The following is a 20,354-nucleotide window of genomic DNA, read 5'->3' on the forward strand; positions in this document are numbered from 1 at the left end:
TGCAAACTTGCATTATCAGAGAAAATCAACACAATGGGGGGGAAAACAAACCATAGTTTCTTTAAATATTTAAAGAGGAAGCAGCTAAGCAGAGTGACATCTTGAGAAATCTTTTTTCTTTTCCGTCGGTATCAATCCTTATTCCCATTAGAGGGGGATGGGGCCCTTATCTAACTGTGCGTTTGTGTGTAGACCCAAACGTTTGTTGGGGAGCCTCGTATCTTGAAGATGGTGCGGGGGGATGCATTGTGTGTGTGTGTGTTATCTAAAGAGTGACGTAATTGGCTGGAAGGATGTAGGGGGAGGTAAAAAGGAGCCGGTTTTGAGAGGCAGGACAAACTTGATGTGCGCTCTATACATTACGGCGCCATATGGTGCCCACTGTGCAGCAGGAGCAGGCAGAGCCCCACAGCGCAGCCCTCATCCACTCATCTATCGAGCCGGTCTCTCAGCTCCCACTGCTCTCCCTCCCTCTCCGTCTTGTTAACTCAATAACATCCACAGCCTCCTCTCTTAAGTCAGTTTTTTTTATTTTTCACTGGCAGAGAAAGCCAAGAAAAAAAAAAGCCTTCTTTCTTCCTCCTCCTGCTTCCTCTCATCGCAGACGACCGGCTCTGGCTCTCGTCTCCTCCACACCTTTCCCCGCCGGATGCTGTGTGCTCATCGTAGAGCTTAATCCGAACCAAAAAGGATTATTTCAATCGCATTAGAATCTGAAAACTTACGGCCCTCTCCGTATGTGCCATCTCGTTGATGACAGGCATCGAGGCTATATTTACACATGCACATGTGCAGCACGAGAGGGGGAAGACAATTATAACTTATACATCCTTACTAGATTAGTGAGGTCCAAGTTTTATTTTTATTTTGTATTATTTGCATCTGCTGATACCAAGTACGATACAATCATTTTATTTACTTAAAAGACAGCGGTAGACTACCAACACTGACATACCTGATTCTTCACAAGCTACTTGATCCTAATAATCAAGATCCTGGTTCAAAAATATTATGTTGAGGAGTTACTGATGCATAAAGCAACTCCTGAAACTGACGTGACTCAAACTACTGAGAGAAGAAGAATCCCTTTTATTGGAGTTGTTGGGACAAGAAAAAGTCCACTCGTAACTGAAGCATTCAAATCAGGTGTCACTTAAGGGCCCATTAACAGCAAGCGACGTCTTCTGTTCCTTCATGGCTGGGTTGGAAAGCTCTGGGTCGCCGGTTACGTTATTGACCATCTTCAATAGCTGGCCAGCTACTTTGTCAGAGTCACCGTCGGAAAGTGTTGCTTAGAGCGCTCGTTGACGTAGATGACGTTAAGTAGCACTGAGAACTGGCTAACGACATTCATTTTACGGAACAGAACGGGGTGAAACAAAAACATACGATTGGTTGACACTTCACTGCGTCACTGGAACGACCAGCTCAACTTTAATCTTTTAAACCCAAGTGTCAGGCATCGGTTTTTAGCTTCATGTCACCGGCTTCCACTGAAGACAATGACTTGTAGCCTGTTGCAGTGTTGCATTAGAGCATGTGAACCAATACAACAGCCAAGTAAAATGTTGGCTTGCCGTCAAGTTACTTATAGAGGTAAAGAAAATCAATCGGCGACAGCTGACGTGACGCACCACTGGTAACGCTTGTCATTTTAAACTTGACCGTGACAGTCAGCTGCTGCTGCCTGAATGTTCTGTGCTCTGAGCTTTGCTAACAAGACAGAGAGAGGCTAACAGATTTGTTAGAGTTGTGGCTACGCTCATCGAATCCATGCGTTATTGCAACCTCACTGTCAGAACTCAGAGGTCGGCCCACCATTCAAATTACACAATCGGATTAAAACACAGCAGAGTTCAGTAAAGAGGGGATCAGATTTTGATCACTTTAGTTTAGCGGATAACGATCCGTTAAAGCCCGGGATCGGCCCCGATACCGATACTTCGACTCGAGACGTCTCTCCACGAGATTATCAACTTGTGAACAGCAGGTACAGTTACAGTAGACGGTACTCCAACACGCTCTGTAGTAGTAGTAGAAAAATGTGCTAATGGACAAAAGCATGCAGCCGCAAGCCCGCGTGTCTACGATCATGCGCGCGGCATCAAAGCAGCGAGCGAGAGGGCTGCTCTTTTAGTTTGCTCATGAAATCATTTAATATCGGCCACACACACATAAACACCCCCCCCCCCCCCCCCCCCCCCCCAAGCCGTCTGATGTGTAATGAGAGAAACCATTAGCAGTAAAAATGGGCTCTCCCCGCCCTGCCGCTCAGCAGATCTTAGTCAGAGCCACGGTTACATGTCTATTTATACATTCACTCCTCTTTAGATTTTCTTCCTCTCTAACAGGGAAGAGTTTGTGCGGCGCACAGTCAAGAAGGCTGCATTCCTCCTGCCCTTCTCTCCCCGTGTCTTCTCCTTCTATACTGCTCCTCTCCCTCTGTCTCCACACTCCCATCCCCCCCCTCCTCCACTGGCTTTCTCCTCCCTCTCTCTATACCCTTCCCCCAGCTCTTTCCTGCTCTGTGCCTCCCTCCGTCTCATCCGGCTATACATGCAGCAAGGCACAAATTCATCGGGGGGGGGGGGGGGGGGGGGGGGAGAGAGAGAGAGAGAGAGAGAGACAGCGCAGGAGAGCTGGAGATAGAAGAGGGAGGGGGACGGGGAGGGGTAGATGGTTTGAGAGCAAAACAAGAGCGAATGACAGACAGGGAATGAAAGGGTGAGACAGAGAGCGAGACAGGGGGGAAGAGAGAGGAGGAGGAGGGGACGGGTGGGTTGGTGGGAGAGCAGCGAGGAGGAGGGAGAAGCTCACTCTCGCTACAGCGATGGGCGTTCCTCTCCCGGTTCCTGCTAGGTCAAAAGTTTACCGTGGTTTTAATTTCACCTTTCCGCAGCCAATCAGAACGCGTCTCCGGCTGCTGGAGGAACTTTGACCCACTCAGAGAATCTGACTGTAAAGATCTGAAGCTCGCCTCTGCTTCTCCACCAACTCTCTTGTTTTCTTTTCCCACCTTTTTTAAAGCTGCATATTTATTCGTCCTTCATCACAGAGGACACAAAAAAGAAAAAAAAAGAAACGTGGTTGTTGCTGATCTAAGGGGATAGTGAAAAAAAGGAGGGGGGGGGGGGGGGGGGATACAGGCTTTATTGTTTCGGGTATTTAGCATTTCGGTACTTTTCCTCTGCTTTCCAAAACAGATGCCGGCGCGTGAGTCGAAAACCACAAGCTCAACAGCCTCATCCTCGAGGATGAACGGTGGACGTCACGGCACTGACACACGAGTCCACAGTCCGTGTTAACGTCACTTGATCAAACCAGCATACACATAAATACTCTCACACACACACACACACACACACAGAGTGTGGAGACATGCCCAGCAGCATGCTGATTGGTGGGTGTATAAGCACCCCTCTGTGTGTGCGTGTGTGTGTGTGTTTGTGTGTGTGTGCAGGCATGTGAGCGTGGAGAGAGTGTGTGTGTGTGTGTGTGTGTGTCTGTGTCTATGAAGGGGGAGGAGGCTGCAGTTAGATCATAGCATCAGAGAGGGGAGGGGCTGCTCTGCAAATAGAGCGAGCAGTCGGCATGGCTGGCGACGGTAAGTAGAATGGCTTCAAGCCTCTTGTAAGGAGACTAGCCCGGGTTTATGTGTGTGTGTGTGTGTGTGTGTGTGTGTGTGTGTGTGTGTGTGTGTGTGTGTGTGTGTGTGTTTCTCCAGCCTCTTCATCACTGTCTGTGTGTGGATGTGCGTGTTTGATTAATTAACAGCCACGGTCATTGAAGAAGCTCCCTGTTGTTCTTTTCTCTCCATATCAACCATACCATGGCCCCCTCCTTCTTCTTCTCCTCCTCCTCCTCCTCCTCCTCCTCTTCCTCCTCCAGCCACCTGACTGCGATAATAAGGCGCACACACGCACACACACACACACACAAACACACACACACAGACACACACACTAACACTCATCCTCATGAAAGCAGCAGGCTGTGAATATCACAAGATGAAGTGTAGAACGAGCAGACTCACAGACGTCACGAGATGAGTAGCCTCCTTCCACCTGTAGCTGACTTTCTCCTCACGGACGACGCGTTTCCATCCAGCTCTCCACCCGGAAAATAAAATATGTCCGTTACAATCAGCTGCACTTTAAAGGACAAGTCTAGTGATATTCGATATTTTTCCTCACCGTCAACAAATCCCTTTATTACCAACAACAAAAGTATACCAATCATCAGGTAATGTCTCGTGATATATTGTGTATAATAATGTGTATTATTGTCCAAAAACTATTAAAAATACTCCAATGAGGCAAATTGTTCCACTGAGTGACATGTTCCTTCATTACTGTGAACATGGGCACTTTAGTTTATTTTCAGTCAATCACACACACACACACACACACACACACACACACACAGACCCGCTGCTGTAAACACACAGCAGAGCACCAGATCCAAAGCTGAAAATAACCCCCAACAAATACTTTATTTATTCCTGTATGAGTATTGCTTGTTATACTCATACAGGAGTTTTAGGACATTATTTAGCCTTTTTAAAACATCTATATACTTAGATGTCTTAGCAAGCACCTCAAATATATAGAATACCTCCAGTTTTCCTTTAAGTTGAGACTATAGCTTGTTACATCCTTGATGAATGTGCATGAAGTCTTTCAGGTTTCGATATCAGTGCTATATAGTGTCTAATGCTCAGATTTCACATGATTGAATAACTGTAGCGGACACCTTCTCTCCATTGGCTTAAAAGCCAACCGCAGGACTGAGAGAAGCCAACTAAATGTTCTCTATAAGCTACGTTATAGTTAGGTGCTGTTACAAACATGGGAAACAAAGTCAGTCTGCAAGAAGTGCTGAAAGTCCCATCAGAGTTAGAGGGTGTTGTCTGTACATTAGAGGTGCACAGTTTGACTTTTTCAGTCCCGATAGCATTCATTTTTAAAAAGGAAAAAGCTACATATTGAGATAAAAATATTAAATTCCAGTAGACTTGAATTAAATATATATATATTATCCCTACTGTCACGGATCCCTGTATCCGGCCCGTTATCGGTGCATCCCTCCTATAAATTGCTTGTTTTGCTGAACCAAAAAAGACCAAACATGTTCAAAGCCCAAAAGATATTCAAAAAAGACGTTGCCAAAAAAAGTACTTGGATAAAATTTCTGCTACAACCAACAAGTGGAGAATCGCCTCTTCACTGAGATTTATCTTTTCACAACCAGCAGCAATTAAAACACCCTCAGTGTCTAAAGTAAGCAGATCTTTTATCCAATCAGATTCAGGCCGGTGTCCGTTTGCCGCGTTTTTTTTTTTTACATCTGCAGTAACTGTTCATTTGTCTATCGTGTCGTTTTTATGAATAATATGAATGTCTCGCGCTCTAGCGCTGCACTGTTGCTGGATTGATTTGTCATGCTTGACATTTTATGTGACTGGTTCTTGTCACTGTGTTAATTACATTGATTCTGACTTGTCCGTTAATGACGAAGCATCCCGTCATCGCGGGGTTATTTCGTTTTTTTTCATTGTTCCGGGTTCAAAAGGTCACACATCCCGTTGTCTCCTACGTGAGCGCTAGTCCACCGAAAACATTATATTTCCCACAATTTAAGCTTCTGCATTTTCCAAATGCACTAGTGTTATTCAAACGTATTGCTCGGTTCGTAAGCCTCGTACCAAACGGTTTAATACGAATACGTGTATTATTACACCAATAGAAACAAATAACCGTAGCTCAGTACAGCACAGAAGGCCCAGAAGGCCCAGGTATAAAATGCACGGCCACACTGCTTCTTAGGTCAGAGAGAGGAGCAGCTTGTTTTGTGGCAGTGTCAAATTCAGGTTGGTAGTGAAGGTGTGAGAAGACGTTTTGGTTTGAAACAATCCACAATGTGCCCCTGTGATCATGTTCAAGTCTTTGAGAGCTTCGGCTCAAGCTTGTTTTAAAGTCATGTAGGTTAAAATAATGATTTTATTGTTTTTTCTGTTTTATCTGTTACCTTTAGAGAACAACAAGACACTCTATCGGTGTAAAAGTCTCGCATCCTCCCACATATGGGGCTTCAACCATGTGTAAAACATCCCTGACTGAGCAGCAATAGTGAAGTAGCACCTTGACTGAGGGAGCGAGGCCGCGGTGTTTCCCCAGGGTTTAAGGTTACACAGCAAATGGACTGTTAGAGAAACACTTGAAATTTAACAATGTCAACCGCATTGCCCCATTATTCTGCTGCCCCCCAACACCCTCCCCGCGGCACTTAAACCAAAAAACCTTTCTTTTGTGCAGCAGAAGCAAAACTGAAACTGTGAAGCAGAGGAACGATCTGCATCACCGTGTCCCTCGCCCTTCGCCAGGACCTCGGGTTTGTGTTGTTGGTAAATACAAACTCTAAAAAGCTCTGATGAAACAACACAACACCCTGCACAGTGTTTGTCATAGCACCATAATCACACAGCAACAAGTTACCCAATACCTCCCCCTTAACTCCTCCGGCTATATTTCTGTTCCTTTGTGCAGCTGAAGTGGGTCGGGACAAAGGTTAAAGGCAGAGCAAGAGTTGAATATGTGTTTCTCAGTAAAGGAGAAGTATAGTGACAGAATACACACAGCAGGAAGCAGAGCAAAGAATGAAATCGGTGATGACAAACAAGGACTTGTCAGCATGTTGGCTTTGTAACCAGTCTCCTGGTTTACCAATCAAACCCTCTGGAAGTGTTTCACTGTTTTGCAGGAGGTGTCGGACAACTCAAGGTGACACACAGAAACTGGCAGGATTAAAAACAGTGCGCTACATTCGGGTTTCCTGTCGAATGCAATACCTGCTGTCGTTATTCGGACAAAGCGAGAAGTCTTCAATCAAAACTCCCGTTCGGTGATTTAGATTTACGGTTTAAGCTTTGCTCCGCTTCGTCATAATGAAGGCCACTCCGGCCAACAGAGTTTTGGGGCTGACTCAAAGGGGCTAAAAATGTCAGTTCTGCGATGCTTGAAGCAAATTTTGTTTCTTAAAAAGTGTCATCCGACCACGTCTGAAGGTGAACGTGTACTTGTTAATATAAATTGGAATAATGGTCCACGCGTTCAGGCGCTCTCTCCTCAGAGAATGTCATGGTGCACTCATTCGTACAAACGGCATCCTGCATGAAGTGAGTGTAGGTCGTCTGATTCTCTTTTTCGGAAAGTAAAGAAAAACTGTGGGATGGAGACCAAATCAATCCCGACTTTGGAAAGGTGTGGAGGGGGAGACACAATCCAACAAGCACCACCATTTGAAGCATACTGCTTCAAATGAGGTGCTAATTCAACACTTCACTGTAAAAATCCAGCTAAATCCGGCAATGAAGAAAAGAGTGGGTATTGTGGCCCGGACTTCTACAGCGAGGACAAAACAGTTATTGGACCAAGAGCGACGGTTACAACACCTGAAGGCTTTCACTGCTGCAGGGAGAGCTGTGGAAGTGAGATCAGAAGGTGAAGAGACACAATCAGAAAACAGTGACGCTGCTTTCTGTCTGGAGTAGAGTCAAGAAGAGTATGATAGACATAAACACATAAAATGTCTTTTTATGGGTAGCTTATTTAGTTTGAAGTGGGGAAACTTTTGAAGCTTTTGCCCCGTTTTTTTTTTGGTTTCGATAGTGGATTTCTACAACTTAACCCGACAGACCAGAATACAGGAATGAAATGTTTGAAAAAAAACTGCATACAGTCCTGGTAGATCACCGTTAATGTGAACAGGGTTGGGGGCCTCAGGGAGTCTCGGGGGGTCCGGGTGCGAGTGTGCGGTGCGTATTCTGTTGCAGGTCGTAGTTGTTGTGTAGTTGTGCGAGTGGCCTTGTTGTTCACAATATTAGCCGAAGTGATGCGTGTGCAAAGTGTGTACAGCCTTGGCTTGCACCCATGAAACCTTGTTTATTATATACAGAGTCTTTACTGGACTTTAGGCCTAAAATAAATTAATAATCTAAATGAAATGGAAACCTTCCCAGAAATGTTAAATCCTGTCTACCACTGCACAGTGTTTGCCGGCTAGAAATTCATGATTTTCTTTTGACACAAATCCCCTTTCCTGGATCATATATTATTTTCTCACACTTTGTTTTGTTTTTGTTTCATCACAGTGCTCTTCTGGGTCTTAATGGTCTCTAAGTACATAAGCACACCTGGCCAGTCGCTGTGGGCACGGACCTACAGACGGTACACACCGGTCAGATCACGTAAAAGAGTTACAACACTATATAACACTTTGTTCTTTGCTGACCACCAACAACCAGAGCTAAAGGTCGCAGTAGAAGTGTCCTCCAGGTAAATTATTAATGACTTGTTTTCTTTTCCTCCCTGAACCTCAACTCCCCCTCCGTCCGTCTCCTCTCCCTTTTCACTCGCTTTGATTGTTGTTTTCTCACTGTGCGCCTCCTCTCATCGCCACCTTCTCCCTTCCCTATGTCCTCCCTCCCTCCCTTTTCTCTGTGTGGAGATGGTGTTATTTTTAGCCCTTGGTGAGATCAGGAGAATGATCGTGCTGGGCTAACACGTACTCTCCACAAGGCCTTTACTGGAGGCCTGTCACCGACGTGCGAGAGGAGAACGGCTTTCGGTTAACACGTCCAGTGTGCATGTGTCCACAGTGCACGTGTGTCCACAGTGCATGTGTGTTTGCTGTCGGATCACATAGAGCTCACTAACTTGCTTTCATTCGAGTGGACAGAAAAGTCCCGGTGACAGACATCCACCCTTGTTTAAAGGTACAATCTGTGATGCTAATGTGAACAAAGGGCAGCACCACCAAAACTCCAAACAGGAGTACATCAGTTGGGTTCCAATGTGACAAAAAGGTGAATTATAAAATAATGATGGGATAACATTTGTTGTGGCTTAAGACGGTGATGATCGAGGTGGAGATGTTGCCAGTGCGGTGAGGCCTCTTCGGTGTGATTGGGGTTGAAATCTTTTATCTTTGCTCGGATTCGAAATATCGTCGGCCTCGTCTTTCGCACATGCTATTTGCTTTTCTGAATTATCTATGCTGCTGTTGTATCCGTTAGCGCACTGGTTCTTGGACCAGCTCAGACAATGTAGAGTTAAATTACAGTCTCAGCCAACGTTTCTTTACGCTGCAGTTGGTAACTTTTCTAAAAATATCTTTTGATCATATTAAATTGTACCTATATCTTGACAGTAGTATGTGAGACATGTGTGACATCCGTGTCTCTAACGCAGGTCTAATCACTACTCATGAAGCTCGTGAATTCGGCCAAACTGTCAAACTACGCAGCGTTGATCAAATATGAATCAAGGTTCTGTTACTGTATTGCCTACTTCTTACCTCTAATGTATTCAGAAACCTATTTTAAATGTACTGATTAGCTGTAAAATGAGAACGTTCGATCTGGCCGGTGGGCGCTGCTTGGTTTTGGCTCGACTGTTTTCAACTCCATCATTTTACAGCTAGACAGTACATTCAAATAAAAACATTTAAGAGATAGACAATACAGTAACGGAATGTACTGCATGTATTTCTGTCAGGATATGGTGACAGTTTGAGAAAATATGAATAAAAGGAATTTTTATAAAAGTTACCAACTGCAGCTTTAAATCATCTTATTGTTGATGTGTGAACAGGGTGTCTTTGTTCTTGTGCATGGCATTCAACAGGTTAGTAAAGTTTGTTAGCGGTGCAGAGTCGAGATAAAACAGGTTGTTTGCATTGATTGTTTTTTTGGCTGAAGGTTTGAGCTCGCCATGAATGAGTCAGTGGTGAATTCAGCAATATCATATTATAGTTATGGGATGCAGAGCAGAGCAGTTGTTGGAGTGCACATTAGGGAGTTAACAAAAGCACATTTACACCGGCCACGGTGATCAGTTAACACTTCAACTCAACACTGCCAGCACTCTTTGATGATGCTATATTCATATACCTAGAAATGATATGATCAACAAAATTACAGAGTTGGCTGTAAAGTGTTACTGAGCAAGACTTTAAATCAATACCAGCTGAAGCCGAGTGGGACAGAGGGAAATTAATTCACTCCAACAAATGGAAAGGATATAATATTAAAATCAGAAATCGAACAAATGCAAATATATTTACAAAACATACAGGCAAAACATAAAAATACAGGGCTCGACAAACACCCTGAATAAGCCCTCCTCGTTTCGTCGGCTAAGCGGTGTGAATATATTGTTCCAAGCAGATGCTACTGAAGTGTAAAAAACAGGGAAGCAGCTGCCTTGGTCAGGGACACTTTGGGTGATTTGCAGTGTCATTCAAGTCACAATGACGCAGCATCTTCGGACCATATCACCTCTTTAATTTATTGTGCTTCCTGTCAAAACAGAATACTGGGATGGAACAGAGAGGCAAACCGATCTGATCCAATGTGAGATCAATTACAGAGACTGAAGGAGATGTATTTAATGGAAGGGACAACAAAGTGACTGTGGGTTTTATTGGATGAATTATAAACACTGAATCAACTGAATGTATAGAAAAGTAGCGAGAAGGGTGACATTGTCTTTCATTTTCCATTCACATCTGCCCTCCTGTTCATCCATAATTATCAATTCAAATGGCTGCACCGACACATATATTTTCACAGCGGACTAAGCAAATAGTTGTAGAGGAAAAAGGCAACATTCCCTCCATCCCACTACTCCTGAATCCACCAGCAATGTCAGCAGTCAGTCCATTAGTCTGCCTCGATCAGCTCCATGAACACCACCAGCAGCCTTCTCCATCTGCGGGCAAGGCCGGAGCTGTTCACCTGACGGGTTACCCGAGTGGGCAGCCGAGTCCAACGGGAGATGACATTTCATCCCGGGCATCGTGTCTAACGGAGACACAGGAACATGCACGTATACACAGCGAGGAGCAAACGAACAGGGGAGTCTAAACGCAAGCGAAGCCTTCGTTTTGGTTTAAGTCTGACTTGCTGGTCAACACCTAAGAATACACAAACAACAGCTATAAAAAGCTCTCCAAAGAGGGACACGAGAAGAACCGGAATCTTTGTCTCACATTGCATCAAATCAATATTTAAATTCTGGCCCCTTTTCCTCTAAAGAGAGCATGCAGCTGTCACTGCCTGTTTACTACGACTCGGCTCTCACAGGACTAACAGATTCATCGTGAGGGAGGGAGGCAGTAAAAGAAAATGAGAGGGGCTGGGGACAGAGAGGAAAAGCTGATTCAACCAAAGATGCTCCCTCCTCTCTGACTGAGCTGAGGCCGACGCACGGAGGGCTTCTTCCCTCCTCCCAGCTCGGCAGAAACAGATTGGGGGGGGGAAGGTGGCAACTCTGCACGGTCCCCCGTCCACAGCAGAATGTCAAATTCAGCAGTTTGACTAAAGCCTCAGCCTTCTCTGCATGTCATGCGCCCGCTTTCAAAATCTCCTTAGTCATACGTTTCCCCGAGCAGTCTAAACGTCTCCCACACAACAGTTTCACGGGGTTGAAGGCACTGATTATCACCTATTGAGCCAAAATGGGATCAATCCAATCAATTGTGTTGTTAGCCCACTTAGGTATTTGTTGTTCTTTCCGTGCTAATGTCGGTAAATGCGGAGGCTAAAAAAATATGTATTCTTCTGTTATATCTGGAATAATGCACAACAACTTTTTGTGAATAACTAGAATGTACTGGCTTTTGTAATTAGTTTAATACATGTCATTAGTCCACGAACAAACCGTGTGATGAGAACGCTAGAGTCAGGGTAGTAGGCGGAAGTCGACAAGCTGCTATTACTGCGGTGGCACCCCACTTTTAAAACAATTATAATCTACAAAAGATTTCAACTAAAATTCCTCCAATATTAACCGACTCTTGGGTGTCTCTTCTGTTGAGTGCCGTTATCGGCTTCTCCAATAACAAAACATGAAACCAACTTTCCATTCTCCATTATTATTGAATCCTCACGTTTCAATCGTATTCTTGAGTGGCTCGGCGACTTGTCTCGTGGCTCGTTTGGTCGATACTGTGCGATTTTAAATAGTTTTTTCATTGTTGTGTTGTTTGCGTGGGCCCCAGGAAGACTGGCGACCCCTTTGTGGAAGCCAACGGGAATCAAAATTAAGTATGAAGCAATCACTTATTCCGTTATTGCTTATGTAAGGTGCTGTTGTGTGCAGTATGTTGCAACTGAGCTTGACAGTGGGTACGGATATACAAGACTCCGTGACATCACAGCGCCGACGGTGCAACCTCGGAGGGGAGGCGGAGGGGCAGCCAATCAGGTGAAGCCCGCTTGGCCGGCCCGCTGCGCCACGCCAAGGTGACAGGGTGGGGGTAGCAGACCTTGGAGCGCTGCCCCGCTTTCCTGAGATGAGTGATGCTGCTGCTAGTGACACCGGAGAGAGGATGGAGATGGCGGGGTGTGTATATATGTATGTGTGTGTGTGTGTGTGTGTGTGTGTGTGTGTGTGTGTGCACAGAGTGATATAGGAGGTGTGGCGGCTGAGGGGACGGCAGGATGGGAGCAAATTAAGTTGAGGAGATGGTCACGTAACAGCCGGTTCAGGCAGAGTTGAAGCCACTTGCTTGCTGTGCTGCAGCTGGTAACATTTACCTCAACTCCTACCCCATAAATGTGTGCACACGGGCACCTAAAGTAGCTCTGACACACATAAACAAATTTTTACAATGGAAAATAAGTTAAAAAACAGAACTCCCCTTTTTAGACACACGCACACCCCTCCGAGGACCTCTTTAACAAGCATCTATTACCTTACAGCAAGAAGAAACGTGAAACTAACCCCCCTCCTCCCCCTAAAACCAGCTCTCCTCTGTTTGGGGCTCACAAAACAATTGACAGATTGCATTTCTCTAACTGTCTTAATAAACAATGGTACACAGGTTGGATCTAAACCATCATGTCACCGACCACAAAAGGCGGCACCGCTCTCCCTGAAAAGTCCTGCTGAACTCCGCGTGCACTTAAGAACAAGAAGAGAAAAAACCAGAAGCACATGAAGAAAACCACCTTCAATATTAGGCACCAGCACATGTTGTCTTTCCAGGATGTCGTGGCAGATTCAGGATTATGAAGAGTATACAAGTGTTTATCTGAAACCGTGCCGGTCCTCTATCATCTCGCCTTTGTGCGTTTGCAGAGCAGCAATGCGAGTGATGTTTCCTTAAAGTCCATACACAGTGTGTTCAGATGCTGCAGATAGAAACTGACAATCACCAGAGAAATTAGGTAAAATACTAAAAACAATGGCCTTAAATAACTCAGCGCTACAGCAACCAAAGAACGACTGATTGAGACACTTTACTTCTCTATAAAACTGGTAAAAACGTATTTTCATCTCAACAATGTGATGTGCTTCTCTGGTTAATTACTGCAACGTGAACATGAGACTGCGATCGATCAATCTTCGCCACTTCAGCTGAATTTCATCCCAACTCGTCCCGTCTCATGGTCAATACAGACAACAGCGTGTGTGGTCTTTGTTATGCGTTGTACCACTACTACTTGCATATTTTTTTTTTGCCTTGCTAGCAGCATGGCTGCAGACAGGACAATGTGGATCAGTCCACCACTTTGGTTGTAATATCTCAACCGCCATTCATGGTCCCCAGAAGATGAACCTCATTGACTTCAGTGATGCCCCGACTTTCCTTCTAGCGCCGTCATGATGTTGACATCTGTGGTTTTGAGGGGAATGTCTCAACATCTATTGGATGGTTTGCTGTGACATTTATGTTCCCCTCAAGATGAATCCAGAAAGAAATTGCATTCCCATCCACCTCAGCTGTGCTTTCTGCCCAAGTAGCTAATGTTAGCATGCTAACACACTAAAGTGGTGGTGAACATGGCTGAACATTATACCTGCTTTGCATCAGCAGGTTAGCATTGCAATTGTAAGGATGTTGCCATGCTAGTATTAGCATTCAGCAGAGCTGCTTGAGTGGAGACATGCAGACTTGTTTCCTCCATTTACCGTAAAACACTCACTAGGTGTTCATCGCACAACGACACGCCTGACAACTGAGGTTTTAGTCGACCAAGATGTTATTTGACCCGATTTCGCACAGTGTAATATGCAATGCACCTGCAAGATTGCTGCCATCACACAATGCATTGGGGTCTTTAAGGCACTGTAGTGTGTGCTGTACTGAATCCAGTCAGCGCCAGCGAACATGCAGCAGAGCCCCTGAGGGATGCTGCAGCCCTCTCAGGAGAGGGAAGGAGAGGAGGTAGAAGAAGCCCCAGGTAGCCTCACAGCAATGCACCATTAGAGAAAGGAAAACACAAAGCCAAGCTCTGCTGCTCGCTTCTTCTCTAGACACCATATCCTTCTCTCTCTCTCTCCCACTGACCAGCTAAATATTTTATCAGCTGGCAAAAGAACCTACAAGCCCGAAGGCCAGGGGTTCTTTTTTGTTTGTTTCTTGAATTGAAGAAGGTGTGTGTGTGTGTGTGTGTTAGAGGAGGGTGGGGGCGGAGGTTGTTCACCGACCACAACGTCACAGAAGTGCTTTTGATTGGTCACTTTGAAGTAGTTATTCTGTTTCTCTTCTCTCCCCGTGTGCATCCTCTGTGCAGCACGCCGCTCGGTTCAGAACTGGATGAACGACCTTGAGCAGGCGCACGGGGCTGTGTTGCCATGGCAACGAAGCCTCGCGCAACCAGTAACAGCTGGATGCAACAGCACTCCCCGAATTTTAGCGGGAGTCGCCACGTTAATAAAACGACTCTCCACGTCTCCTCCCCCCTTCTCACTATCTATCCCCCCCCCCCCCCCTCCTTTGTGTCTCTCTCACTCTCTCACACACACACGAACACCGTGGCTGTACAAGGACAATATGTTTGATATGAACACATAACGGAATTAACTTGTTTAGCTTTAAATGCCATGATTCAGACGTAAAGAACATACAGACATGGGCGCCCACTGACTGCATAACCTCGAGAGAGAAACACAACGAAGAAGACAAACACTAGATGAGGAGAAAAAAAAAAAAAAAGACTGAAATCAAGAGTGAACCGATGGCTAGTTACAAAACAAAAACACAGAAGAGGGAGAAACGCACCGAGATGGTCACTTGACATTCCTCTCACAGAAGAAAAGGCTGCTCTCGGAACAAAATAAAGCAGCGGAGGACATGAGCTGCACCGAGACATTCTGGGAAAGGGAAGGAAACAGAAAGCGAGGAATCGGCAGCAGTTCCGACGGCGCATCAGCTCATCCCTCCAACTCTGTTTGATGCTTAGTTATTCCATCACAGACAAACAAATAAAACCACTTTTCAGCTCCTTAACTTTATACCCAAAACACATTTTCCTCCAGACATGACCAAACAAAAGATCAACTGGATTTCCAAAGAGCAGAAACTACTGACGCAACTCTTAGATCAATTTCAGACCAAAGCAAGGACATGACCCGTGTTTGCTGTTAGTCTGAATGGTTCGCCTGTTAAGTGACCTAGTTTCACAACTCGCTCCAGATCGGTGTTCAACACAGGCCTGAACAAAGCAGGACAACACAGACATCCCTCAATAACAATCACATTTATAGAAATTATTTGATTAGCAATATATTTAAATTTTGCTTTGTGAAGCAAAAAAATGGTGAGAAATGCCCATCATTTCAAGATAATACCAAATTGCTTGTTTTGACAGACTAACCGGTTAAATCTTAAGGATATTCATTTTATATTAACATAAAAGGTCAAATGAGAAGCTGGAGCCAGAGAAAAATTCCTTTAAAAAAATATTTTTAGCATTAACAGTTCATCCCTGGAACTACTTGGAGTTGTAAAACAAGAGTGAACATAGGCGTAAAAGTGTTCCAATTAGTTTTCAAAGAATTAGTGCAATCAAGTACCTGGTTTAAGTAAAACCCTTCTTGCACGTCATTCCCCATCTCACTCCCTCAATGCAGCGGAGGCTGGCAGCAAACTAACCTTTTCCAGGCGTACATAGTACTGCACTGGATGGAGTGTAGCATGTGATTTCTCTTTAGTTTGGACCAGCAGTTTTTAAGTCTGTTTTCAAATCTGTTTTAAAGGCGTTTTTTTGATTTATTTGGAGATATAGTGGAGGAATGTCTACCTGAGCAGAGGATGAAGTCACTCCTCTTCCGTGTGCGCGCTGCTATCCGTATTTCTCCTTGCTTTGTCAACATACCGGGCATGCCTTTAGTGCATGTGAGCGTGCCCCACTGGCTAACTGACAGCCGCCGCTTTGCACTGCTCTAATACGGCGGGTCCAGCTGATCACCCCCCCCCCCCCCCCCCCTCTGGTTTCCACTCAGGTAAACACTGTTAGCTCTGTCAGCATGTTTGTCATAGTTAGCACTGTTAGCGTTGTTAGCACTGTTAGCTATGAGCTGTGAAAACATCTCCTTCCAACAACTGAATTTATTCAAGTTTCTCCACAAAAAACTACATTTTATAAGATGACGTTTATGCTGATTTTTGTTTGTGCGGGAGGTGCGCCTTTAGCCTCAGGCTTTTAGCAATGTGTCATGTATGCAGCTCTTAAGTGCATATTTAAGACCCATTTTCAAGATTCATTTTCAATCAGAATCAAAACGCATTGTTTAAAAAATGACTATATATAAATAAACTGCACATGTAATGTTGTTCTTCAATCAGACAGGTCCTGACATAAATCTGAATTTGGCAATTTCATTTAGGTAGAAGTTATCGAATCGCTGCGTTTCTTGTCTGAGTTTATATTATTGAAATCATGTCCCTATTGTAGCAAGGTGTTGGAAAAACTATTCGTTCGGTATAGATGTTGACCTCAAATAGTATCAAAAGATACCTACACAGCCCGCGTCATTTTGGAAAAACATTGTGAGACCGCATCAAATGAAGTGTGTGTGTGAGGGGGGGGGATATCCACCGCTCTGACTGGAGATAACCCAGTAAAGACCCCTCCTCCAACAGAATGAAATCAGTGAGAGATGGTGAAGATGAATTCCTATTTAACCCATCCTGACACATGGGAGAGGGCCCCCCCCCCCCTGACACATGGGAGAGGCCCCCCCCCCCCAACAACAGTTCAGCTTACTTCACTGCAGATGGGGGAGGCAGGGGACACCGACGGACACAGATACCACAGAGCGGTGAGCTCTTTTGTGTAGTTTTCTGACTACACAAAGAGCGTGCAGTCTGAAAACTTCCTCATTCCACAAAGGAACAGAGTCGAGAAAGGCAGAAACTAAATAAAGGAAAGACACAAAAGACAAAAAATGCCAGGTAGAATTCCACAGCAAGAGGCGCCACCTGAGCTCCTCCCATTAGGGGACGCACACCCCCCCCCCTCCTCCTCCTCCTCCTCCTCCTCCACACACACACAGCTTCCCAGGCTGGTGTGTGATGTCCTGCCTTCCTCCCCCCCAGCTCCTGACCCAGTCACCAGCATCCCCTGCTAACGTCTGCCCCCCCCCCCCTCCCCCTTTTCCCCTCCATTCAGCCCACATCATGCATCACTGTCGCCCCGCTTCACCATCCGCTCAGCCAAGACCCCCTAACGGGTCCGAGCAGCATGCCCACACCCCTCTCCTCGCTTCCCTGCGAGCAGGTTGTAGGCGCGTGTCGGTCCGCACGTGTGCAGAGAGACTCGGGCCAGAGTTGACTGTAAATCTGTCAGGAGAGGGTTGCCATGGAACAAGGCGAGGGCGCCTCATCACCGGTCCCTTACACACGGGAGGCAGACGGACGACTCAGCCGTAGAGCTGGAGCGGTTAGTCGATTAAGCGAATAGTCAGGAAATGTAATCGTCAATCATTTTGAAAATAGATGAATTGTTTAATCCCATAAACAGCAGCAGTCCTCACTCAGGAGCTGACAATATAAAAATTGATTAAAAGCAGAAACAACAGTGAGACAAGAACCCCATATTACTGTCACAACATTTTGAAATAGGAGTTCATACAACAAAATAAAAAGAATAAGCTAAACTGCCTCTTCTTAGTTGAATAGTCATTTGTTATGCTTTTCTTTCATGCACAATGATTTATTTCCAAGAATCTTATGAACACATCTCTGGTAAACACAAGATTAAGAGTGGTGCTTTTGTGCGATTCTTTTTTTGGAGAAATTCACTTTCACAGATCTGTGATCAGCGAATCGATTAGACGACAAAGTCGTAAAAGACTTAGTCGATTAAGAATTTCTTTGGTTGCAGACAGCCCGAACATTTTTACCATATTCTTGCCTCTGTAGGTTTGCTTCATCTCCATTGGCTAATACTGACTTTTTGATTGTACATTTTTCAGAAGAAAATAGAAGAGTAACCGTTTTGGGGGGTCATTTTCAGACACAAAGAGGGTGTTTAATAATGTCATTTATCAATCAAAAACTTTGACCATTCTCTGGTTGCAGCTTTTCCGACGTGAGCATTTGCTGCTTTTCTCTTTTTATATCACTCTAAACCTGATATCTCTGGATTTTATACTGATGGTCGGACAAAATACGACATTTAAAGATGTCAAACTTGGACTCTGGGAAACTGGGATGGACATTTTTTATCACATTTCAAAGATGAAAAATTATGACAGATTAATAGATCATGAAAATAATCAGTAGTTGCAGCCTAATTCAGCCAGAAAGCAAACAAATCTAAATTTACACACTAACCGTTGTGTAATTAACTCAACCTCACCTGTCAACACTGACACACGCACACACACAACCCAACTGCATGCTTCCATTCAAACACTGTTTACACACACTGAAGAGCAGCCTGCTATTATCCAGTGCGAGCAGGTATTGTAAGGGGGGCCCTTGTGTCACGCTCAAGGACGCGCTGCTTTCTACATGCACACGCCACCCTGGCTCGGCTGTTTCACGGGATCGAGTCGTGGATGCCTTCAGGGTTACAGAACAGCGTGTGCGTGTGTTTGTGTGTGTGTGTGTGTGTATGTGTGTGCGCACAGGGCCACGTTGCTGCCCCCTGCAGATACACAGCGACACGCATTAAGGATGAGGCAGATGACATGAGTGGCGTATGAAGGAGACCTAAGTAGAGGATAACAGGAGCACGGCGACCATTCACCTCACACATTTATAGAGAACGCATGCCCCATTCAGCGCGCCGACTTGCACACTGGAGACGTACAGTAGAGTCGGTGCACTTTCATTTTTTTTGATCGCTAAGCAGTTGGGACTCGGGGAAGCAGGCAGGCTGGTTGGCTGACAGACAGCATCGTCTGTCTCTCCCCACATGGCACGTTTCGTAGTAACAACCCCAGTGAAATACACCAGTATCCTCCTTTAAACGTGCTGCATATGACACACGGGTGATCGCGTCTGCATGCATTTGATTTAACGAACATTTCGTAAATGTTTCCCCTCATGTTGCGACAGCGTCAGGATCAGCTGTTGGACAGTTTCCCACAGACTATCGCGGCGGGGCGAGAGAAAATGAGTAAATCACGCTGTGTGTGTGTGTGCGTGTGTTTACGCGCGTGTTAATGTGTGTGATTCCCCCCCCCCTCCCCAAAAAAACTTCCAGATGCTCCGTATCTATCTGGAAACACTTCTTGTGATCCCACCAGCTCGTGCGTAAACTGGCGAGCTTTTTGCGTGATCCAAGTTAAGTTGATCACAAAAAAAAGAAATCGGGTTCGTTTCGTTTTCTTTGCAGCACAAGCGTGCACAACCAAAAACGGGACAGCTCACGTGCACTTCATCGCCGTGGTGAGCAGGTTAGTAAATCTTTCGCTGTCATGTAACTAAATGACCGTGCACTGTGCCCTCCGCACCGTAGCGACGCCAATATTGTGTGTGTGTGTGTGTGTGCACTGACGCTTAGCGCAGAAGTCACTACGTTTCCGTCTTCTGTCCAAATGCAAACCGAACGCAAAGTCGCGTGGAAATCAGCTGGTTCTGTTCGCAGAACACGCTGCACGAGCTTACCTTGTGGACGTGTCGCTCTGCCGGATCGATAATTTCTTCTTTACACCATTAACTCTCCGCCATCTTCGGCACTGTTTGTTTAAATGGGAAACACTCCCGAAACCCAAGAAGCCAGTTCTGTAAGTTGGGGCGTCGCGGGGACTTCTGGGTAAAGCAGTTCGTTGGGGCGGAGCGCCGCGCTTCTGGCCGCTGTCGTCGAACCCGGACGCGGACTACAGGGCCGACTCCACCACCGCAGGGGGGAGGAGGAGCGGGGAGGAGGCAGAGGTGGCGTTGGAGGTGGGGAAACAGGCACCGTCTCTGTCTCGCAGCCTGCAGACGGGTGTCAGCGACGATAGCGGACCGGAGATGACACGGTGTGTATTTTCAGTTAAATGACATGCAAACACTGGATTGTTTGCTAAAATAAATAAAAAAGCACCACTTCTAGACTTTCCACCCAAAAG

The 20,354-nt window shown here is 45.5% G+C and overlaps 1 protein-coding gene across 2 annotated transcripts in view; it reads right to left on the reverse strand.

The window, feature by feature from the left end:
* LOC142958215 (nuclear receptor coactivator 3-like) overlaps window positions 1-20,051 on the reverse strand; it is a 52,462-nt gene extending 32,411 nt beyond the window's left edge. The window contains exons 1-2 of one of the 2 annotated variants that reach the window (XM_076099777.1): window positions 19,909-20,051; window positions 4,034-4,109 (exon numbers count right to left, since the gene is read on the reverse strand). The gene's annotated coding sequence lies outside the window, so the exon portion shown is untranslated. The remainder of the gene's footprint in view (window positions 1-4,033; window positions 4,110-19,908) is intronic. The other variant, XM_076099778.1, reaches the window with a different exon arrangement.
* Between the last annotated feature and the right edge of the window lie 303 nt (window positions 20,052-20,354).

The sequence above is a fragment of the Anarhichas minor genome, unplaced genomic scaffold (assembly GCF_050575085.1).
Source record: "Anarhichas minor isolate MPS153535 unplaced genomic scaffold, ASM5057508v1 ptg000003l, whole genome shotgun sequence".
Lineage (NCBI taxonomy): Eukaryota > Metazoa > Chordata > Actinopteri > Perciformes > Anarhichadidae > Anarhichas > Anarhichas minor.